At 44.9% G+C, this 17,511-nt stretch overlaps 1 protein-coding gene across 1 annotated transcript in view; it reads right to left on the bottom strand.

The window, feature by feature from the left end:
* ALS2 (alsin Rho guanine nucleotide exchange factor ALS2) overlaps positions 1-14,190 on the bottom strand; it is a 116,179-nt gene extending 101,989 nt beyond the window's left edge. Inside the window, exon 1 of the mRNA XM_040357239.1 lies at positions 14,086-14,190. The gene's annotated coding sequence lies outside the window, so the exon portion shown is untranslated. The remainder of the gene's footprint in view (positions 1-14,085) is intronic.
* Positions 14,191-17,511: the final 3,321 nt, after the last annotated feature.

Here is a 17,511-nt window from a genome sequence, read left to right as displayed (position 1 = left end):
CAGAGCCCTAAAAAATCTAGAAATTAAAGTCTCTTTGGATAAAGATCTTTCAAGATAAACTGAGAGAGCCGCTACCTGTGTTTTCAGGGTGCTGGCGGCTAGACCTTTCTCCATTCCTTCATGGAGAAATTCCAGAACTGAAATAGTACTCTTGATTTCGAAATGTTTGGAAGAACACCAAGAGTTAAATTTCTTCCATACTTTGAGGTAGATGGACCTAGTTACCTCTTTTCTACTTGATAGTAGAGTTTTAACTACTTTATCAGAAAGTCCTTTAGATTTTAGAAGGTCTTCTTCAGAAACCAAGCACTTAGATGTAGCCTGCTTGCTTCCGGATGGCACACAGAGCCCTGTGTCAATAGATCCTTCCTGTATGGTAATCTCCAGGGAGGTTTTGAGGCCAGGTTCAAAAGTGTTGCAAACCAAGGCCTTTTTGGCCAAAAAGGAGCGATCAGGAGCAAGTTGGTGTTTTCCTCCCTGAATTTCCTTAGGACCAGAGGAATTAGTGGAAAAGGGGGAAAGGCGTAACACAGCCGGTAATTCCATGGGTGTGCTAGGGCGTCTATCCCCACTGCCTGATCCATTCTGTGAATAGAAAAGAATTCCTGGACCTTCGTATTTTGCTGACTTGAAAACAGGTCCACTTGGGGATGTCCCCATTCCTCCGATATCATATCGAACACCTCCTGGTTCAGACTCCATTCTGCTTCCACCACTCTTTTTCTGCTTAGCAGATCTGCTAGGAGATTTTGTGATCCCTTCAGATGGACTGCCGATAGGGAGGCCACATTTATTTCTGCCCAAGACAGAAGTTGATTGGCTAAGTCCATGAGCCCTTTGCTCCTGGTTCCCCCTTGTTTTAACACATAGATCACTGCTGTCGTATTGTCTGACAGAATCTGTACATGATGTCCTTTGACCTCCTGTTGAAAAGCTATCAGACCCAAATGAATGGCTTTCAATTCTCGCCAATTTGACGATTTTTTTGCCTCTATTTTTGACCACGTGCCTTGAGCGGTTTGTCCCTCCAGATGGGCTCCCCAACCCCAGGAGCTTGCGTCGGTTGTTAGACGCTTGTCCAGGGGAAAAATCCATGGGAGACCCTTCGTTAGATTGGAAGGGTCCCTCCACCACCATAGTGCTCGTTTCACTTTCGCAGATAGTTTGAAACGTTTTTCGAACGGCACCTGGTGTGACCAGACCTGCAAGATGTTTTTCTGGAGTGGTCTGGAGTGCAGTCTTGCCCACTGGACTGCTGGAATTGTAGCTGTAAGGAGGCCCAGAACTGACATAACTGTTCTGACTGGTACTGAAAGGTTCGTCTGGATCTGACCCACTGCTGAAAAGATTTTGTCTATCTTTTCCTGAGGCAGGAACACCTTTTGCACTACTGAGTTTAGGGTGTAGCCTAGAAACCTCATCTCCTGAGAGGGATCTAGATGCGATTTTTCTAAATTCAAAATCCAACCTAGATTTTTGAGATGAGTCTGTGACGTTTGGAGGTTCGTCACAAGCTGATCCCTGGAATCTGCGAAAAATAATAGGTCGTCCAGGTATGGCACGACCGAGATCCCTCTCAGTTTTAGGGGCTCCAGGGCTTCCGCCATAATCTTTGTGAAAACTCTGGGGGAAGATGACAGGCCAAATGGAAGGGCCCTGAATTGGAGGTGCCATACTGATGTTCCCAGATTGATGGCTAGGCGAAGGAATTTTTGGGAAGCTGGTGCTATTGGCACATGTAAATAGGCATCCCTTAGGTCCAGGGATGCCATGAAGCAGCCTGGAGACAGCAGTTTTGTGATGGAGTAAATTGTGTCCATACGGAAGTGTTTGTACCGTATTGATCTGTTCAGGATCTTTAGATTCAGAATCAACCGGTATTTGCCTGAAGGTTTTTTTACAAGAAATATATGGGAATAAAACCCCCGACCCTCCTGCTGTTTCGGGACCTGGACAATGACTTCTTGTTGAATCAGATCCTGTAAAAGGTTCGTCATGGCTGAAGCCTTTTCCTGGTCTCTTGGAAGGGCTGTAATGTAAAACCTGCTTGGCGGACACTCCGAGAATTCCAGCTTGTAACCTTGTAAAATGATGTTCTTTACGAAAGGGCTTGTGGATATTTGACTCCACTGAGGGAGAAAGGATGACAATCTTCCCCCTACTGGAGTAGTTTTGTCATTTGTCTTTAGGGGTTTGATCTGGAGGAGATCTGAAGAGAACCCCACCTCTTCCCCTACCCTTTTGAGGAATCCAACGTTTTTTGTTGACATCTTCTCTATTTTTGTAGGGTTGTTGAACAGCACGAACATTCTTTTTAAACGTCCGTTTCTTCTTGGCTGGGAAAGCCTTCTTTTTATCGGCCGTTCTATCTAAGACTGTTTCCAAGTCTGGCCCAAAAAGAAAATCCCCTGAAAAAGGGATGCCACAAAGTTTAATCTTTGAGGCTGTATCCCCTGACCACGTTTTTAGCCAGACTGCGCGCCTAGCTGAATTGACAAGTGCTGAGGATCTGGCTGCCATTTTAATTGATTCGGCTGATGCATCAGCCATGTACTTAATTGCATTAAGGATTAGAGGAAAGGAGTCTAAAAGGTCTTTCCTATGGGTGCCTGCTTCAATGTGGCCCTTCAGTTTCTCTACCCAGCATTCCAGGTTTCTTGCTACCACCGTGGAAGCCATGGCTGGTTTAAGGCTGGCGGATGCGGAGTCCCAAGCTTTTTTAAGGAGAGCATCTGCTCTTTTGTCCATCGCATCTTTCAAGACCCCCATGTCTTCAAAGGCCAGATCTGTCCTTCTAGAAACCTGTGAAAAGGCAGCATCCACTCTGGGTTTCTTATTCCAAACCTCGGTTTCTTTATTTTCAAAGGGAAATCTTCTCTTAAGAGATTTAGGTAGGAAGGGACCTTTTTCCGGATCTTTCCATTCTTTCTTAACTGTGTCAGATAACACTTTATGAACAGGAAAGACTATGTTTGGAGTCATCCATACCCTGGTACATTTTATCATGGACTGATAGTTGTACTCTTTCCTCCTGAATATCAAGGGTAGTGTAGATTGCACCTAAAAGTTCATCCACATCCTCCAGGGATAAATTATATTTAGAGGTTCTGCTTGCATCCTCTTCTTCCTCTTCCTCAGAGTCTACAAGTGAGGGAAGAGTACTTGTCCCCTCATCCCCAGAGTCCACCACTACTGGCCTGGAGGTGGAAGCTCGTGGGCTTGCTGGTGGTTGCTGGGGCTCAGTATGGACCGAACTCTGTACTAGCATGGATTTAACTGAACTAAGTGAGTCCGAAAGTTCCCTGACTGATGAAAATAATTCTTTAATTTGTTGAGAAGATTCCTCTTCAACTAGTTCTTTAATACACGATCTACACATGGCTTTCTGCCAAGAGTCTCTCAGAGGGTTTTTACAGGAAGGACATTTCCTTTGGCTTGGTGGATTTGCTGGTTTAGTTTTACTAGCAGTTTTCTCCTGAAACGAGAAATTAAACGGATTTAAATCAAAGCTCTATTAGCTAAGCAAGGGAAACCACCACCGTGCTAATACCACCACCAGAGTGAAAAATGTCCCCTTTAAGAAGAAAGATAGAACATAGCAACCACCAGAGTTTCTGCTAGATGGCCCAGCACAAGCTTCCATCAGAGCAGAGCAGGCTCCCATAGGGAGGAAACAACAAAAACACAACAATAGTAAGCCCATAAGGATCAGAATAAAGGCACCATTGTACCCCTCTTACCTGGGCCTGACCGGTGCTGACGGCGCCTGCATCCGCCATCGCTGTAACTCTTTCCTCCATTGCAGAGAGACAGCTGTAGAGGAAAAACGCTGGGTTTTTGAGTTTCCCGGGCTCCGCGTCATCAATAGGAGCCGGAAACGGAAGCGCCGGTCAGAGAACCCGCCCTCTAGTCCCTGCGTTCCAGGCGCCACAAGCGCCACGCCTCCACAGGAAACGCCGCGTCGCCGGCGTGACGTCACCCGCCAGACCGGGACCCGGAACCGACATGCAGGACATGTTTCTTTGAAAGAAACGGTACCTGCCCGACCACCGGGGCCAAAACCTGCGGACTCCGGGCACCAGACGCAGCATCCCCCATGGATCCCAAAGCTCCCGTGAGCAGGCGAGACCAGAGGACTCCGGAGCATCCCCCCTTAAAGGTACAGTGGGGGAGCTGGGATGGTTAGTCACAGCCTTTAAAAAAAAAAAAGGAAAAACAAATGAGGGAAAAGCCTGTCTCCAGCCTTGGAGAGAACGCAGCTCCCTGGCTCCAACCTGATGCTTCCACCATGGCGGAGGAAACACAATAACTGAAGCCATGGTGGAAGAGGAGGGATTTAAAGCCTGTGGGTGTTTCCTACAGAAGAGGCGGAGCTGCGCTCTCTCCAAGGTTGTCCTGAAAGGCGATTTGAGAAAATGCCTTGTTGATGTTCGAGGACAATAAGCAGACTGATTTGAGATAATAGAAAGGCAACATTAACTAAAAAAAAACAGTCGTTACAACCAAGTAGAGCTGCACGATTAATCGTGAAGAATCAAAATCGCAATCCGTTTCCCTTCGCGGTCTTCAAAACAGCATGTCTGGGTTCTCTCTAACAAGTGCAGAGAGTTCTCACAGCTGGATAAACAAAATCCAGGCAGTAAGTGAAACAAAGTATCTCTTCCTTATTTTATCAAAGGAAAGAACTCCAGTGTAGATGGGGGAAGTTTAACCATTTGCAGACCCAAGCTTTTCCGACATTTTTTTTTTTCTAGAAAATAACTTAGAACACCCAAACATGATAGATTATATACTTAGAAGAGACCCTAGAGCAGGGATATGCAATTAGCGGACCTCCAGCTGTTGCAAAACTACAAGTCCCATCATGCCTCTGCCTCTGGGTGTCATGCTTGTGGCTGTCAGGGTCTTGCTATGCCCCATGGGACTTGTAGTTCTGCAACAGCTGGAGGTCCACTAATTGCATATCCCTGCCCTAGAGAATAAAATGGTGGTTGTTGCCATATTTAGTGTCACACCGTATTTGCGCAGCGGTTTTTCAAAATGCTATTTTTTTTTTTAAGAAATACACTTTAACCGGGTTAAGACCTGGACCAATATGCAGGTTAAGGACCTTGCCCCTTTTTGCGATTCGGCACTGCGTCGCTTTAACTGACAATTGCGCAGTCATGCGATGTGGCTCCTAAACAAAATTGGCGTCTTATTTTTCCCCACAAATAGAGCTTTCTTTTGGTGGTATTTCATTACCTCTACGGTTTTTATTTTTTTGCGCTATAAACAAAAATAGAGCGACAATTTTGAAAAAAAAAATGCTATATTTTTTACTACAATAAATATCTCCAAAAAATACATAAAAACATTTTTTCCCTCAGTTTAGGCCGATATGTATTCTTCTACCTATTTTTGGTACAAAAAAAAAAAAATCGCAATAAGCGTTTATCGATTGGTTAGCGCAAAATTTATAGCGTTTACAAAAATAGGGTATAGTTTTATGCCATTTTTATTAATCATTTTTTTTTTTACTACTAGAGGCGGCGATCAGCGATTTTTTTCGTGACTGCGACATTATGGCGGACACATCGGACACTTTTGACACAATTGTCATTTTCTCAGCGAAAAGTGCTATAAAAATGCACTGATTACTGTGAAAATTACAATGGTAGTGAAGGGGTTAACCACTAGGGGGCGCTGTAGGGGTTAAGTGTGACCTCATGGGTGTTTCTAACTGTAGGGGGGCGGGGCTGGACGTGTGACGTCAGTGATTGTCGTTCCCTATATCAGGGAACAGGACGATCACTGACATTGCCACAGAGAAGAACGGGGAAGGTTTACACACACCTCTCCCCGTTCTTCAGCTCCTGTGACCCAATTGCGGGACACCCGATCGCCGCGGTCGTGACCCACGGCTGGGCTCTTAAAGGGGACGTGTATATATATGTCCCTGTGCCCAGCCGTGCTGACGTATATCGTCGTGCGGCGGTCCTTAAGTGGTTAATAATAAAAAAAAAAAACTAACCTGCAAAGTTAGCACAATTTTTTTGTATAATGTGATTCAGGTGGAAAGAACATGGTCTCCTGCAGTGCTATTGTGTACAATCAGCCTGTCCATACATGGATGGAATCTCATCCGATCCATACTGAGCTGGCAGAATTTCAGTCCATGTATGGCCAGCTTAAACATCACATCTGTCATACACATGCCATTGTTTAACCAAGCAGTGTTTGCACACGACTAGTGTTACTGCCCCTTGTTACAATGGAAAAATACATACTGTTGTGGTAAACAATATGTGGGTGATGTAAATTATTGGCCAAGAATGTACACAGTTTTATCTGTTTCCATTGTTTTAGAGGAGCTCTTAAAAAACACTAGAGCCAAGCTTATAGAGGAGCTCCAGTCTCCCAATACAAAAAGAAGAAAAAAAAATACTATTAAGCCTCATGCTGACTTGACGTTTTTACAGCTGCTGTTTTTGGCTTGAGACGTTTTTTTCTACAGTCAATAAACTCTCCATCATGTTATCCTATGTGTCCATGCACACATAGGGGCAGATCCACAGAGATCTGCACCGGCGCAGCGTATGTGAGATACGCTACGCCGCTGTTACTTACTTGTTTAAACTTCGAATCCACAAAGAATTTGCGCCGTAAGTTACGGCGGCGTAGTCCATCTCTCGCGGCGTAAGGGCGCCTAATTCAAATCGGCGAGTAGGGGGGCGTGTTTCATTTAAATGAAGCGCGTCCCCGTGCCGAATGAACTGCCCATGCGCCGTCCCTAAATTTCCCGCCGTGCATTGCGCTAAATGACGCAAGGACGTCATATTTTTTAACATAGACATGAATTACGTCCATCCCGATTCACGGACGACTTACGGAAAAAAAAAAGAAAAAATCTAAATAAACGCGGGAACGACGGTCATACTTAACATGGCAAGTCTAACTATACGCCACAAAACAGCAGCTTTAACTAAACGCTGGAAAAAGCCGACTAGAGACGACGTAAGAGAATGCGACGGCCGCGCATACGTTCGTGGATCGTCGCAAATAGCTGATTTGCATACTCGACGCGGAAAACGACGAGAACTCCACCAAGTGGACGCCGAAGTATTGCATCTAAGATCCGAAGGCGTACGAAGCCATACGCCTGTCGGATCTAACCCAGATGCCGTCGTATCTTGGTTTGAGGATTCAAACCAAAGATACGACGCGGGAAATTTGACAGTACGCCGGCTTATCAGTAGATACGCCGGCGTACTCGCTTTGTGGATCTGCCCCATAGGCTGTTATCAACTGTTTTTGGCTGGAGCGTTAATCGTTAATGTTTGGGGGTTCTAAGTAGAGACCCTAGTGGGGAAAAAAAATGGCGGTTGTGGCACTATTTTATGTCACACTGTATTTGCGCAGTGGTTTTTTGAACGCAATTATTTTGCAAAAAATACACTTTAATTAATAAAATTAATTTAAAAAAATAAACAGTAAAGTTAGTCCGATTTTTTTGTATATAGTGAAAGATACCGTGAGAATCGTGATCTTTATTCTAAGCAAAAAAATAATAATTGTGATTCTCATTTTGGCCAGCTCTAAAAAAATAAAAACATTTATTAATTTTTTCCCCCCAATTATGTGCCACTTTGTGTTGGTCCATTACATAAAATCCCAAGGGTATAAATATATTTTTTAAGGCACTGTAAGTTAAATAAGCATACAGTGGGAAATGTTTTAAATATTTTATACGTTTATTATTTGTTATTTAGGCGCTGCACCATTTTTTGCTTTATCATCTGCAATCTTTTAGGAGTAACAAATGGGTGCGCCTAATAAAAGCTGCAATTATATGTGACGTGTAGAACAACTATGGCCGGATCAGAAAAAGAATAAAAAGCATGTTTGTAGAAAAACACAACTGTGATTATAGTAAATATCTAATACATATACTGCAGACAAAGAGTCAGGACTGCTAAAAACCTAGATTGTCTGGCACAGTCATCACATTAAATATTTATAGTGTTTAACAAACTGTCACAACCAACTGCAAGTCTAAATGTTCAATACAAACTGAGCCTTGGAGGTACATGGCAAAACATGGAGGTACATGGCAAAACATGGGGGTACATGGCAAAACATGGGGGTACATGGCAAAACATGGAGGTACATGGCAAACCATGGAGGTACATGGCAAAACATGGAGGTACATGGCAAAACATGGAGGTGCATGGCAAAACATGGAGGTGCATGGCAAAACATGGAGGTGCATGGCAAAACATGGAGGTGCATGGCAAAACATGCTCCTTAGATGATTTGTATACAAGCGCGCCTCATTGTGCACAAATCGCAAATTCTAGCTCTCTCTGGAGCTTACAGATGTATCAGTGTTGTGTCATCACACGATGTCATGCTGAGATAGGGACAAGTGAGCAGAAGCCACAAGCAGTGTTAAACCCAAAAACAAACATTTATTATATTGCAGCTTGCCAATCAGAGCCTTCAAAGGGCCGATGCCCCCCCCCCCCCCCCAACGATGGCCAAACACCAGGGCCCGATTACAAGTGTGACCCTAGTGACCCTGGTAGTACCACCACTGCCATCAGTATTTTTTTTTTTTTTTTGACCAATCTAATTTTATTTAATTTTTACAACTTTATTTTTACAACCTTATTTTAAATAATTTTTACAACTTTATTTTCTGTTGTTATTTTTACAACTGTATTTTCTGTTATTTTTACAACTTTATTTTCTGTTATTTTTACAACTTTATTTTTATTATTTTTACAACTTTATTTTCTGTTGTTGTTTTTACAGCTTTATTTTCTGTTGTTATTTTTACAACTGTATTTTCTGTTATTTTTACAACTTTATTTTTATTATTTTTACAACTTTATTTTTATTATTTTTACAACTTTATTTTTATTATTTTTACAACTTTATTTTTATTATTTTTACAACTTTATTTTCTGGTATTATTACAACTTTATTTTCTGTTATTTTTACAACTTTATTTTCTGTTATTTTTACAACTTTATTTTCTGTTGTTATTTTTACAACTGTATTTTCTGTTATTTTTACAACTTTATTTTTATTATTTTTTCAACTTTATTTTTATTATTTTTACAACTTTATTTTTATTATTTTTACAACTTTATTTTCTGGTATTATTACAACTTTATTTTCTGTTATTTTTACAACTTTATTTTCTGTTGTTATTTTTACAACTTTATTTTCTGTTGTTATTTTTACAACTTTATTTTCTGTTGTTATTTTTACAACTTTATTTTCTGTTGTTATTTTTACAACTTTATTTTCTGTTGTTATTTTTACAACTTTATTTTCTGTTGTTATTTTTACAACTTTATTTTCTGTTGTTATTTTTACAACTTTATTTTCTGTTGTTATTTTTACAACTTTATTTTCTGTTGTTATTTTTACAACTTTATTTTCTGTTGTTATTTTTACAACTGTATTTTCTGTTATTTTTACAACTGTATTTTCTGTTGTTATTTTTACAACTTTATTTTCTGTTGTTATTTTTACAACTTTATTTTCTGTTGTTATTTTTACAACTTTATTTTCTGTTGTTATTTTTACAACTTTATTTTCTGTTGTTATTTTTACAACTTTATTTTCTGTTGTTATTTTTACAACTTTATTTTCTGTTGTTATTTTTACAACTTTATTTTCTGTTGTTACTTTTACAACTTTATTTTCTGTTGTTATTTTTACAACTTTATTTTCTGTTGTTATTTTTACAACTTTATTTTTTTTTTTTATTTAAAGTGGTAGTAAACTCTTTACTACCACTTTTACCTACAGGTAAGCCTATAATAAGGCTTACCTGTAGGTATAAAGAATATCTCCTAAACCTGTACGGTTTAGGAGATATTGCAGCGGCGCATTCGCAGCGGGGATCCTCGGCTAAAGGGCCGGCAGCCGCCGGACCTTGCCGGAATGAAGTCTCCTGCGCGCATGCGTGGGAGTGACGACAGCGCTGGAGCAGCGATACCCGGAAGACACGCCAAGGCAAGATGACCCCTTGCTCGGCGTGGACCAGGTAAGTTCTCTACACCTCGTTCCAAGGTAGGTATTTCATAATGAGCTACTATGCGGTGCATACTAGCTCATTATGCCTTTTAGGTATAAAAAAATATAAAAAAATTATTGCTGGCATACAACCGCTTTAAGAGCCCCATTGGGGGGCTTTGGTGAAATATCAGGGGTCTAAACAGACATTTGATGTTTCACCTTTGAGACAGAAAAAGGACACTGAGGTCGCAGCCCTCAATCTCAATCTCTGCAGCCTCAGCTGCACAGAAAGAATGGACAGGAATAGCTCTGTACAGAGGCTTCCCGTTCATTTGAAGCATAATAAAACACAGTTTACTATGCCTCAGTTATGAATGAACAGAGTCAGTGATCAGAACAGATCCAAACGTCTACACTCCCTGCACATTCGTCGGCAGGGATCAGAAAGCTCCTGATGCCTACTTGGCGGACAGCCAATCACAGCGGTCACGTGACCTGAATGCTTGCCCTCCATGAAAAAATCCCAAATTGTAAGCTCTGATTGGTACAAAAATAGAAGGGGAGTTCCGCCCAAATTATAATTTTTTTTTTAAAGTCAGTAGCTACAAATACTGCAGCTGCTGACTTTGAAAATATGGACACTTACCTGTCCAGGGCGCCCGTGACCCGAAGCCGACCCGTCCCTTGGCTCTCGAGTAGAGGCGCCGCCATCTTCGGTAAGGGAATCAGGAAGTGAAACCTTGCGGCTTCATAGCCTGGTTCCCTACTGCACATGCATGAGTCGCACTGAGTGTTTTCTGACAGCTGGGATGTAGAGAAGAGATGGCTGCAGATAAATGGGCACAACCTATGTAGGAGGATTTGTTACGTCTCTGTGTATCACCTGAGGCCAGTCACTTCACTAGCTATATTGTAAACGTTTACAGACACTTGGGAAGATTTTTACTTTCTGTCCCATGCCCACAACAGGGGCTGAGAGGAGATCCCTCCAATGAGACTAAATCCCTGGTTGTCACCAGAGCAAGTGTTCCTATTGGAGGATTAGCTCTATATTCCCGCTCTGGTGATAACGCAAAATTTGGGATTTTCTTTCATTTTTGCTCTCGATTATAACAGTAATCTGGACAAATCAAGAAGGTGAATATTCCTAAATGATACACACAGCAACAGGTGTTCTAATCCATCTCTACCCACTTCCCATCGCCCATAGAAGATTGACGGCCGGAAGGGGTTCTGTTATCCTGACTGGGCGTCATATGATGTCCAGCAGGATAACATGCCGACGCGCGCCCTCAGGGGCACGCAGCGTGGTGATCGTGGCATGTCAGTCTGACACGCCGCATCTCCGATCGTGATAAGGAGTCTCTGCCCGAGGCTTCTTCCCACGTGATCAGCTGTGACCACTCACAGCTGATCATCGCGTGAACCATGAAGTGCCGGTAAACGGCATTCCTTGGTTTGCGCCGACAGGGAGAGCCAATCGGCAGCTCTCCCTGTTGGGAGAGCACAGCCCCCCTCAGATGTGCCAATCAACTACCAATCAGTGCCCCAATAATGAAGAAATGTCCATAAAGACATGGATGAGCGAGTTTGGGGTGGAGGAACTTGACTGGCCTGCACAGAGTCCTGACCTCAACTCAATAGAACAACTTTAACATGAATTAGAGTGGAGACTGCAAGGCAGGCCCTTTTTGTTGCCCCCTTCCAAGCCAAGTCTCCAGGACCCTATTTCTAGTCGCCATGGCGACCTGGCGCCCGGGATTTGTCGAGCTGTGTGTGTGTGTGTGTGTGTGTTTATATATATATATATATACATACACACACACACACACACACACACACACACGTCCCCTATAAGAGCTTTGTGACTCCGACCACAGGTCCCACAGATTCGATGTCCACGGGCATACCTGCGATCGCATCACGGTGAGGAAGAATGGGGAAATGCTGATGTAAACAAGCATTTTCCCAGTCTTCCTAGTGACAATGACAGTGATCACAGCCCACCCCCCTAGTTAGAATCACTCCCTAGGGCACACTTAACCGCTTCAGTGCCACCTAGTGGTTAACCCCTTCACTGTCAGTGTAATTTTCACAGTAATCAGTGCATTTTTATAGCACCAATCGCTGTAAAAATGACAATGGTCCCAAAAATGTATCAAAAGTGTCCGCCATAAAGTCGCAGTCAAGATAAAAAATAAAATTAAAAAAATATTGCAGATCGCCGCCATTACTAGTAAAAAAAATAATAATAAAAATGCCATATTTCTATCCCCTATTTTGTAGACGCTATAACTTTTGCGCAAACCAATCAAACGCTTATTGCGATTTTTTTTAACAAAAATATGTAGAAGAATAAGTATCAGCCTAAACTGAGGGAAAAATGTGGAGTGGGTGATGATGTCACACAATGGGGGAATGGCTGATGTCACACAATGTGGAGTGGGTGATGATGTCACACAATGTGGAGTTAGGGTGATGATGTCACACAATGTGGAGTTAGGGTGATGATGTCACACAATGTGGAGTTAGGGTGATGATGTCACACAATGTGGAGTTAGGGTGATGATGTCACACAATGTGGAGTTAGGGTGATGTTGTCACACAATGTGGAGTGGGGTGATGTTGTCACACAATGTGGAGTGGGGTGATGTTGTCACACAATGTGGAGTGGGTGATGTTGTCACACAATGTGGAGTGGGTGATGTTGTCACACAATGTGGAGTGGGTGATTTAGTCACACAATGTGGAGTGGGTGATGTTGTCACACAATGTGGAGTGGGTGATGATGTCACACAATGTGGAGTGGGTGATGATGTCACACAATGTGGAGTGGGTGATGATGTCACACAATGTGGGGTGATGTCACACAATGTGGAGTGGGTGATGATGTCACACAATGTGGAGTGGGTGATGATGTCACACAATGTGGAGTGGGTGATGATGTCACACAATGTGGGGTGGGTGATGATGTCACACAATGTGGGGTGATGTCACACAATGTGGAGTGGGTGATGATGTCACACAATGTGGAGTGGGTGATGTTGTCACACAATGTGGAGTGGGGTGATGTCACACAATGTGGAGTGGGTGATGATGTCACACAATGTGGAGTGGGTGATGATGTCACACAATGTGGAGTGGGTGATGATGTCACACAATGTGGAGTGGGTGATGATGTCACACAATGTGGGGTGATGTCACACAATGTGGAGTGGGTGATGATGTCACACAATGTGGAGTGGGTGATGATGTCACACAATGTGGAGTGGGTGATGATGTCACACAATGTGGAGTGGGTGATGATGTCACACAATGTGGAGTGGGTGATGATGTCACACAATGTGGAGTGGGTGATGATGTCACACAATGTGGGGTGATGTCACACAATGTGGAGTGGGTGATGATGTCACACAATGTGGAGTGGGTGATGATGTCACACAATGTGGAGTGGGTGATGATGTCACACAATGTGGAGTGGGTGATGATGTCACACAATGTGGAGTGGGTGATGATGTCACACAATGTGGAGTGGGTGATGTTGTCACACAATGTGGAGTGGGTGATGATGTCACACAATGTGGAGTGGGGTGATGTCACACAATGTGGAGTGGGGTGATGTCACACAATGTGGAGTGGGGTGATGATGTCACACAATGTGGAGTGGGGTGATGATGTCACACAATGTGGAGTGGGGTGATGATGTCACACAATGTGGAGTGGGTGATGATGTCACACAATGTGGAGTGGGTGATGTGAAAGTGAAAACTCCTTCCAGCACACACTGACCTCTCACAACATGAGAAGGATAGAGATCAGAATGGTCGGTGTATGTGGGGAGTGATCCTGGGGTGCCCCGATCAGATCGGTGCAGTGTTGTGTCCCCAGGCCTGTTGTGTACTCTCTGTGATCACCTGTCTCCCCCCTCTGTACACTCTGCTGATGACAGCTCAGCTATAGAAGGAAGCAGATCTCACACATAGGAGGACATACTTATCAACACACAACACCCCACATCATCCCTGACACCGGGACCCCCCGGGTCCCCTCACCCGCTCCAGTCCCCTTTACCTGAGTCTTATCCCAGCGGATCTCACCCACCAGCCGCACTGACAGCCTGCTAGAGGTCAGCTGATCACGATGGGCGTACCTCAGCACGGTACAGGGGCGGGTCTTCAGCCAAGAGGCGCCCTGGAGAGACCTAGAAGCCGGGAGGGGGCGGATCCCGCCGAGTACACATTACACAGCACGGGGACGGGGAGAGCGAGGGACCAAACTTCCTCTGTTATGGGAGTGTGTGATATGTTAGTCTGCAGTGTGTAGTATGGCTGAATCTATGGGATGAGGGGAGGTGCTAAGCCCCCCACCCAAAACCCCCCTGACCACCTCCGCCCTGAATGCTCCTTTCCCATACCAGCACTGTGTGTGCACAGCTTCTCCCCACAATACACACAGCTGGAATCACATTCCTTTACACAGCCAGCCAGTCACCATCTGCACTGGGGGTACATGTTTGCTGCAGCTACACCGCCGTTCCGACCAAGGAATTCACAGGTCAGAACGGCAACATAGCAGCCAGATACACCCCGTGCACAATGCTGGGATGGGAAAGGAGCCAAGCCAAGTGCCCTGCCATCCCTGTCCTCTGACTCTCCAGGGGTGATCTCTGTCCTCTGACTCTCCAGGGGTGATCCCTGTCCTCTGACTCTCCAGGGGTGATCCCTGTCCTCTGACTCTCCAGGGGTGATCCCTGTCCTCTGACTCTCCAGGGGTGATCTCTGTCCTCTGACTCTCCAGGGGTGATCCCTGTCCTCTGACTCTCCAGGGGTGATCCCTGTCCTCTGACTCTCCAGGGGTGATCCCTGTCCTCTGACTCTCCAGGGGTGATCCCTGTCCTCTGACTCTCCAGGGGTGATCCCTGTCCTCTGACTCTCCAGGGGTGATCCCCGTCCTCTGACTCTCCAGGGGTGATCCCCGTCCTCTGACACTCCAGGGGTGATCCCCGTCCTCTGACACTCCAGGGGTGATCCCCGTCCTCTGACTGTCCAGGGGTGATCCCCGTCCTCTGACTCTCCAGGGGTGATCCCCGTCCTCTGACTGTCCAGGGGTGATCCCTGTCCTCTGACTGTCCAGGGGTGATCCCCGTCCTCTGACTCTCCAGGGGTGATCCCCGTCCTCTGACTGTCCAGGGGTGATCCCTGTCCTCTGACTCTCCAGGGGTGATCCCCGTCCTGACTCTCCAGGGGTGATCCCCATCCTCTGACTCTCCAGGGGTGATCCCTGTCCTGACTGTCCAGGGGTGATCCCCGTCCTCTGACTCTCCAGGGGTGTTCCCCGTCCTCTGACTCTCCAGGGGTGATCTCTGACTCTCCAGGGGTGATCCCTGTCCTCTGACTCTCCAGGGGTGATCTCTGACTCTCCAGGGGTGATCCCTGTCCTCTGACTCTCCAGGGGTGAACCCTGTCCTCTGCTTCTCCAGCAGTGATCTCTATTATCTGTCTCTCCAGCACTTGCCCCTGTCCTACACCCTGCTTACCCCTGCCCTCCTCTCATCCCCTGCTGGCCTTCCATACTTCGCCTTGCTGGCTCCCTTTACACTGCCCTAAAAACCAATAGCCTCTGTGCACTACCCTACAAACTGGTGATCCTATCCTCTGCCCCCTGACAATTTTTACTGCACCCCCACATGAGACAGGCTAGATCTGGCTCTGCTGTGTGTGCTCTGCTCATTGCTAACATCAAGTTCTAGGAGTTTTCTGTCTATTGGTGGGTCCCCTCACCTCCCCAATCCTTGGTGTGCAGGCAGTGTGAAGATTATGTGCTGTAACCTCTACCAATCAATAAGTATGTGATAATAATGTGCAGGACATTCTAGCAACCTATCAATGAGCGGTAATAATGTGCAGTAACCTCTAGCAACCAATGAGTTAGTGGCAAGCATGTGCAGTAACCTCTAGCAATCAATCAGTGATCGGTAAATGTGCAGCAACCTCTAGCAACCAATCAGCAAGCAGAAATGATGTGCTTGATCTGCTACAGTAAACTGATTTTGAGTCTGGTTGCTATTGTATGCCTCAGGCTGGGTTCACACTACTACACTACTTTCATCCTACTTTGCTCTGTGTTCAATGTTTCCCTATGAGAGCGTCTTGTAGCGTCCTACACAAGTCGGTCCGACTTTGAAAATGCTCCCTGTACTACTTTTGGTCCTACATTGATCCTACTTCAGGCCCATTGAATATCATTGAAGTCGGACCAAAGTAGTATCCTGTTCATGAAAGTAGGATGGATGTAGGACCAATGTAGGATAAATGTAGGACCAATGTAGCAAAGAAAAGTAGGATGAAAGTAGTGTAGTAGTGTGAACCCAGCCTCAGGGTGGGGGGAAAGCTGGGGTCCCAAAGAAAATGTTTGCCCAGGGTCCAATCAATATTAAAGATGGCCCTGCAATGGCAGCACAGTAGATGGTGTGATAACACAGCTCTTGTTAGGAAATAGACTGTAGGTTGCAGCTCAAAGTGGATCAAACACCAAGGAAATAGAGTTGAGCGAACCCGAACTGTAAAGTTCGGGTTCGGTACGGACTTTGGGTTTTTCCCGAACCCAAATAATTGGAAAAAGTTTGGGTCCGGGATCGGAGTTTGGGCAAAAAAAATGCATGGAGGTCCCCGCAAATTCAATAACCAGACCCTTTAGGTCTGGTATGGATATTAAGGGGAACCCCGCCATCAATTAAAAAAAAAATGACGTGAGGTTCCCCCTAAATGTCCATAACCAGACCCGTTATCCGAGCACGTTGACCTGGCCGGCCGCAGAAAAGAGGGGGGGACAGAGTGCGTCCCCCTCTCCTGAACCGCACCAGGTCACATGCCCTCAACATGGGGAGGATGTCCCCATGTTGATGGGGACAAAGGGTCTCATCCCCACAACCCTTGCCCGACGGTTGTGGGGGTATGCGGGCGGGAGGCTTATCAGAATCTGGAAGACCCCTTTAACAAAGGAGAACGCCAGATCCTGACCCCCCCCCCCTGTGTGAAATGGTAATGGGAGCACTAGCGTCGTTGGTTTGGATCCCAACCAAGGCACTACCTGCCTAGAGTTTGCATGTTCTCCCTGTGCCTGCGTGGGCTTCCTCAGGGTACTCTGGTTTCCTCCCACACTCCAAAGACATGAATGTTAGGGACCTTAGATTGTAAGCTCCTTGAGAGCAGGGACTGATGTGAATGTACATTACATATGTAAAGCGCTGTGTGAATGTATGGCGCTATATAAGCATCTGTAATACATAAATAATAATTGAGGGATAGATTTAAATGGACGTTTTTGCAGTTCAACTTCATTTTATTGAATTTTACTAGCCCTTACATGTAATTTTAATTTTTTAAGATTCTTCAACTTTCTTCTCACCAGTTGATTTTGCCAGTGCTACACTTCGTGGCCTAGGATGACAACAAGCACTGCCATGTAGTTGTATTGTCATCCTAGGTTGCAGTACTT

This window comes from Rana temporaria, chromosome 6, assembly GCF_905171775.1.
Source record: "Rana temporaria chromosome 6, aRanTem1.1, whole genome shotgun sequence".
NCBI lineage: Eukaryota > Metazoa > Chordata > Amphibia > Anura > Ranidae > Rana > Rana temporaria.
This window is presented reverse-complemented; position numbering and strand designations above follow the sequence as displayed.